The sequence below is a fragment of the Scyliorhinus canicula genome, chromosome 31, assembly GCF_902713615.1.
Source record: "Scyliorhinus canicula chromosome 31, sScyCan1.1, whole genome shotgun sequence".
NCBI lineage: Eukaryota > Metazoa > Chordata > Chondrichthyes > Carcharhiniformes > Scyliorhinidae > Scyliorhinus > Scyliorhinus canicula.
The window spans coordinates 11,196,179-11,202,986 of record NC_052176.1 but is presented as its reverse complement, the minus strand read 5'-3'; the positions used below and the strand labels follow the sequence as shown (position 1 = coordinate 11,202,986).

General features: G+C 46.8%; 2 non-coding genes across 2 annotated transcripts; one reads left to right on the top strand and one right to left on the bottom strand.

Moving 5' to 3' along the window:
• The first annotated feature begins 275 nt into the window (after positions 1-275).
• Positions 276-357, top strand: trnas-aga. Its single transcript has one exon. It is a non-coding gene; the product is annotated as a tRNA-Ser (tRNA).
• A 5,990-nt stretch (positions 358-6,347) lies between these two features.
• On the bottom strand, positions 6,348-6,439 carry trnar-ucu. The gene is given in 2 exon segments: positions 6,348-6,383; positions 6,403-6,439. It is a non-coding gene; the product is annotated as a tRNA-Arg (tRNA).
• Positions 6,440-6,808: the final 369 nt, after the last annotated feature.

The window sequence follows — 6,808 nt, the reverse complement described above, 5'->3', positions numbered from 1 at the left end:
GTGCTGAATAATTGTGTGTTTATCTCTGTCATCTCCCACTCTATTTCCATTGATCTCCCTTGTGTATAAATGTATTTTGACGTGATTGAAAAACAGAAGGAAAGGCTGAGTAAAATTCTGCCCGATTAAATACGATTCAATGTTAATGCCGAGTCAGATAACCATCACAATGCTGACACACTTTAATATGCAGCACCAGAACTCAAAATTGCGGCAGTACATATTTGAGGATTGTTTTACCAGCAGTAAATGTCATTTTGCATCACACAGCACATGTAGTCATGGCCGAGTGGTTAAGGCGATGGACTAGAAATCCATTGGGGTTACCCCGCGCAGGTTCGAATCCTGCTGACTACGTATCTTTCTTATCTCGTCCAAATTCCCGCAAGTGTTTTTGTAATGCGTTGTGCTTGACACGAAGTGCTGTGAAACCTGTTGAAAAAAATGTTAATGGAAAAATGTCTGACAGCAATGCCTCCCTCCGGTTCTTCACGGCATGGAGTTGTCTCTGAAATTCGCTCAGGAAAGCTGTACCTGGAGCTATGCCCAGCAGCCAAGTAATGAGTTACATGCCTGGATATTACTTTGGTGCTCAAATCTGAGGCTAATGGATCAATAGAATGGGAAGCGACCCGGCAGTAGGGCCTCGGTACTGCAACGGATTCCTCCCACAGTTCAACCATCTGCAGGTGGGTGGATGGGCCATGTTTAATTGCCCCTTATTTTCCAAACATTAGTTAGTGTTATGGGGTCGGGCATGCATAGGACAGGTGTGGTGCTCCTTCGGAGGTTCGGTGCAGACTTGATGGATTGAATGCCCTCATTCTGCCCGCTAGGGAATCAATGTTACCATTAATTTCCGCAGCACATTCGAGAGATTTTCCCCGATATCGAGCTGGAGGAGTGGATGTCTCCTCTGATATGACAGCCTCGAAGTGGTGAGCTGTAAACTAGTTATCGGATATTTCCACTGATAGCGAATGACTCCGTCCCAAGGGTCTCCAATCCCCTTGCTTCTCCACGGGCTGTGCGCACATTTTTACTGACTGCCTCTGCATCCACTCTGCATTGTATTCCCAGTCTGTATTCTGCATGCACATTTCAATTTATTTATTTCTATCCGATGGAATTCACATATTCTTTTTTCATATCTCCACAAATCTAAATTGCAGAATGGATGCGACAAATGATAGAAGAATGCAAACTCTTCATGATAATCTCGGAGAAGAACGCACATTTTCAACGTAGTTGTTGCAGGTATTGGATTACATCATGCTCGAAATCAACAATATTCAGTAGAATTCTTTACTGCAGCGGGCTGTTCAGGCTGTGTTGTTAAGTACGTTCAACGCTGCGAAAGACTGATTTTTAGTCAGTAAGTGAATCAAGGGTTAGGATGATAAGGGAGAAAAGTGGAGTTGAGGTTTTCTCACTATCTCAGTCGTTCTCATTGGCAGCACAGTGGTTAGCACTATCGCTTCGCAGGTACAGTGTCCTAGATTCGATTCCCGGCTTGCGTCACCGCCTGAACCTTGTCCTCGTGACTTCGTGGGTTTAGTCCCACAGTCCGAAGACGTGCAGGTTGGGTGGGGTTGCAGGGTAATGGGGATACAGCAGCGGTGTGGGCTTTCCAAGGGACGGTGCAGACTCGAAGGGCCGGATGTCCTCATTATGCAATGTAAATTATCGTCTGTGTCATTGAATGGCGGGGAAAACACGATGCGCTGAACTCCTTCTGCTCTTTTGTCTTCTGGCCTTATACAATAAGACGTCATACAACACGAGGTTAAAATCCAACATGTTTGTTTCAAACACTAACTTTCGGAGCACTGCTGCTTCCTCAGGTGAATGAAGAGGTATGTTCCAGAAACATATATATAGACAAATTCAAAGATGCCAGACAATGCTTAGAATGCGAGCATTAGCAGGTGATTAAATCTTTACAGATCCAGAGATGGGTGTAACCCCAGGTTAAAGAGGTGCGAATTCTGAAGCCAGGACAGTTGGTAGGATTTTGCAAGCCCAGGCCTGATGGTGGGGGATGAATGTAATGCGACTTGAATCCCAGGTCCCGGGTGAGGCATCACTCATGTGTGCGGAACTTGGCTATATGTTTCTGCTCCGCGATTCTGCGTTGTCGCGCGTCCTGAAGGCTGCTTTGGAGAATACTCACCCGGAGATCAGAGGCTGAATGCCCTTGACAGCTGAAGTTCCCAGACTGGAAGGGAACATTCCTGCCTTGTGATTGTCGCGCCATACCCGTTCATTCGTTGTTGCAGCATCTGCATAGTCTCGCCAATGTACCACGCTTCGGGAAGTGACTGGCCTCACCTTCATAGAAGGACTTTGGGACGGCAGTTTCACCTCTCTGGGAACATTGATCAACCTGTTACTGATTTCTTCAAACTTTGCCTCAAGTCCGACCCCGAAGACAGTCAACCACGAGCAGAGTGGCGCAGCGGAACCGTTCTGGGCGCTTAACCCAGAAGCACCCTCTGCTATTTATTTTCACACTCACACCAAAAGCAAATAAGCCGCTATCACCCAGCAGCACATCTGCCTTTTTCATTATTAGTATCGAAGTTTTTCTTTCAGTCTCATCCGCCCTTTGACACCTGTTCTTCAGCTCCCCACAGGACAGTCGAGGTGACTAAGTTGACTTGTCCCGGAACACGCTTCTGCCGCTTCTACTGGGTGAATATTCTCCTGTTTGGACACTGGAGGGGTTCTTCGGCTACTTGTCTGTAAAAGCAACAGCGGAAGCAAATTTGGAGAGAGATTCTAGTCGCCAGAATGCAAATCTCCAATTGGAACCTTAACGTCGCTCATATCTTAGACTCTCAATATCTTCGTGTGAGGAAAAGGTGGAGCGGGAATTCGGTCCTTGTTGATTGGAGCAAACTGATCAATGCAGCAATGAGAAGCTCCTTAACCTCCAGCGGCTTTGACAAGGATGGCACTCAGATACACGACTGTGGCTGGGGTTCAAAATTAGGAAAAGCGTATCTTGTTTGAAATGAAATGACAATGAATATAGAACTTAATTCGATTTGAGCACGGATATTAACTTCAACTGCGACTCATCAGGATGGCCGAGTGGTTTAAGGCGCTGCGCACAGGTCGTGGTCTCATCTGGAGACTTGTGTTCGAATCCCACTCCTGATATTAACTTTTGCTCCACGAGGTTACATTTCTCCAGCAAGATTTTCAACCTGAGGAAGATCCAATATCTTTCTTTCAATGGCAAAGTGTTGGTCTCAGGACATGAGATTCCTGCTTAAATACCCCACAGACAAAGGCCCAGTTAATGACTCGGTAATCTGCTTCAGTGACTTTGGGGCAGCACGGTAGCATTGAGGACAGCACAAATGCTTCACAGCTCGAGGTTTCTAGGTTCGATTCTGGCTTCGGTCGCTGTTGAACAGATCAGGGAAGAAAAGGGAATTACACAAAATTCAAGAAAATACATAATAGGGGAACACGAGATAAACAATGTAACTACATAAGCAGTGGCATCGGATAAAGCGTATAGCGTGCAGTGTAAATGAGGTCAGTCAATAAGAGGGTCATTTAGGAGTCTGCTGACTATGGGGAAGAACCTGTTTTTGAGTCTGTTTGTGCGTCTTCTCAGAGTTCTGTATCTCCTGCCCGATGGAATAAGTTGGAAAAGTAAGTTAGCCCGGTGGGAGGGATCCTTGATTATGCTGCCCTCTTTCCCCCGGCAGTGGGAGGTGTAGGTGGAGTCCATGGATGGGAGGCAGGTTTGTGTGATGGACTGGGCGGTATTCACGACTCTCTGAAGTTCCTTGCGGTCCTGGGCCGAGCAGTTGACATACCAGGCTGTGATGCAGCCCGATAGGATGCTTTCCATGGTGCATCTGTAAAAGTTGGTAAGGGTTAATGTGGACATGCCGAATTTCCTTAGTTTCCTGAGGAAGTATAGGCGCTGTTGTGCTTTCTTGGTGATAGCGTCGACGTGAGTGGACCAGGACAGATTTTTGGTGATGTGCACCCCTAGGAATTTGAAACTGCTAACCATCTCCACCTCGGCCCCGTTGATGCTGACAGGGGTGCGTACAGTACTTTGCTTCCTGAAGTCGATGAAAAGCTCTTTAGTTTAGGTTATCTATCTCCCTCCTCTAATCTGATTCGAGATCCGGCCCACTATGGTCGTATAGTCAGCAAATTTGTAGATGGAGTTGGAACCAACTTTTGCCACGCAGTCGTGTGTGTACATGGAGTAGAGTAGGGGGCTAAGTACGCGGCCATGCGGGGCACCGGTATTGAGGACTTGTTGTAAATAGTCTGGCTGGTTGGATTGTTCACATCCGTCCGAAATTCGAAGTCCGACACCGGAAAGTGAACCAGGAGCAGAGTGGCCCAGCGGAAGCGTGCTGGGCCCATTACCCAGAACCATCCTCTGCTATTTATTTTCTCACTCACACCAAAAGCAAACAAGTCGCTATCACCCAGCAGCACATCTGCCTTTTTCCTTATTAGCTTCAGTTTTGCTTTCAGTCTGATCCGCCCTTTGACACCTGTTTCTTCAGCTAGCCACAGTACAGTCGAGGTGACTCAGTTCACTTCTCCCAGGATGCTCTGCCGCCACTTGTACTGGATCAACTGAAATGCAAATCGCTTATTGTCACGAGTAGGCTTCAATGAAGTTACTGTGAAAAGCCCCTAGTCGCCACATTCCGGCGCCTGTCCGGGGAGGCTGGTACGGGAATCGAACCGTGCTGCTGGCTTGCTTGCTTTGCTTTCAAAGAAAGCAATTTAGCCCACTGTGCTAAACCAGCCCACTTCACCCAGTTTGGACACTCGAGGGTTTCTTCGGCTGCTTGTCTGTGAAAGCAGCAAGGAAGCATCTGTGGAGAGAGATTCCAGTCGCCAGGTTGCAACTCTCCAATTGGATACCGCATGTTGCTCAGATTTTAGACTCCCAATAGCTTCTTGTGAGGAGCAGATCGGGCGGCAATTGGTCCTTGTTGATTGGAGCAAACTAATCAACGCAGCAATAAAAAGCTCCTTAAGCCCCTGCGGCTTGGAGAAGGATGGCACTCAGATACATGACTTTGGCTGTGGTTCAAAAATAGTAAAAGCACATCTAGTTTCTAATCAAATGACGATAAAGACAGAATTTAAATCGATTATTGCGCGGAGCGTAGTTTTCGCCCCAACGTGTCAGGATGGCTGAGCGACCTAAGGCGCTGCGTTGCGGTTGCAGTCCTTTCTGGAATCGTGGGTTCGAATAACACTCCAGACATTGAATTTTCCTCCACGAGAATACATTTCTCCAGCAAAATGTTCAACCCCAGGAAGATCCAATACTTCCCATTCAGTGGGGAAGCGGTGGCTTCAGGACATGAGATTCCTGCGCAAATTCACACACCAAGAACCCCACAGGCAAAAGCCCAGTTAATGACTGCGTAATCGCACAGTGACTCTGGCTGAGGAATAAATATTGATTCCTTGGACTCCGGGGAAAAATCGTCTTCTCTTGTTGTAAAAAGTGTGGCTGGTTGGATTGTTCACATCCGTACATGAGGGGAAGGTGAGAACTCGGTTTCTATTGTGATGTATTACTCGATAATGCTTTATTTCCTTACTGGCCCCCAATAAGGAAATAAGGTGTTTCCAGGTGTTACTGGAAAACGTTGTATATGTATTATGTCCGTCTGTGGGGTACTACTGGAACGAGCTTCGAGCCCAGCTTTGACAACGGGTCACCTGGACTCGAAACCTAGCTCTTTTCTCTCCACACAGTTGCTGCCGGACATGCTGAGATTTTACATCATGTTCTCTGTGGTTCCTTGTTTGTGAACTTTACAATGTTGTAATATGTCACGCTGTCTCCTACTTTCCTGGTACAAATGACGGGATGAGACTGCAAGCAAGACTCTTATAGGTATTTTCTGCAAAGCAAACAGGAACGTGCGTTATGTTTACTTTTTCTGTGAGTGAGAATATAAATGCAGAGAATGGCCTCGATTCCTCGACCTCTGAGTTATGGCCCAGCGCGCTTCCGCTGCGGCTCCTCAAACCAGGAGCTGCGACATTGCTGCCCTGCGGTAGCCAGACAACTATTCACTGCCTCATTTTTTCTTTGAACCAGAACAGGCGTTTGAGCAGACTGACTCTGGTCAACATCGTTCAGATATTTTACTTTCCTGCTGAATGGTCGTTCTGTGAAGGTGATGTCATTTCTTCTGTGACGTTGTTCTGATGGGAAAGTGGGGGCGGGTGACTGGAGGCACCTTTCTGGAAGGAGGTCCCGGGCGGCAGTTTCCTTTCTCTGGGAATGTTGATCAACCTGATCCTGATTTCGTCAGACATTATTTAAAATGTGACTCTGATGGGATTCGAACCCACAACCTTTGAATACCTGATCACAACAGCGACTAGAAGTCCAACGCGCTATCCGTTGCGCCACAGAGCCACACTTGCAGTAAGCTCCCATCCCCACATGGGAATTTCCGATGTTGTCGAACAGGCAGTTCAAAAGTTCACCAATTTGCACAGTTCAAAGAATACATTTCAAGAGTACTTTATTGTCTGTGAAATGTTTTGGACCGTCCTGTGGTTGTGAAAAGAGTTCCAAAAATTCAAGTCGAACCCTGAAAGGACATAGATTTGTTGGTGAAATGGAGGGACATGTGGCACACAAGAAATTAAGTGATTCATTTCTGTAGGAAGAACACAAGTAGGCAATCTAAAGTAAAGGACATAATTCCAAAAGTCTGTGCAGGAACAGGGGGAAATGGACCATTAAAGCAGGCAGGACAGGTTGTAAGAGCTGTTAATAAAG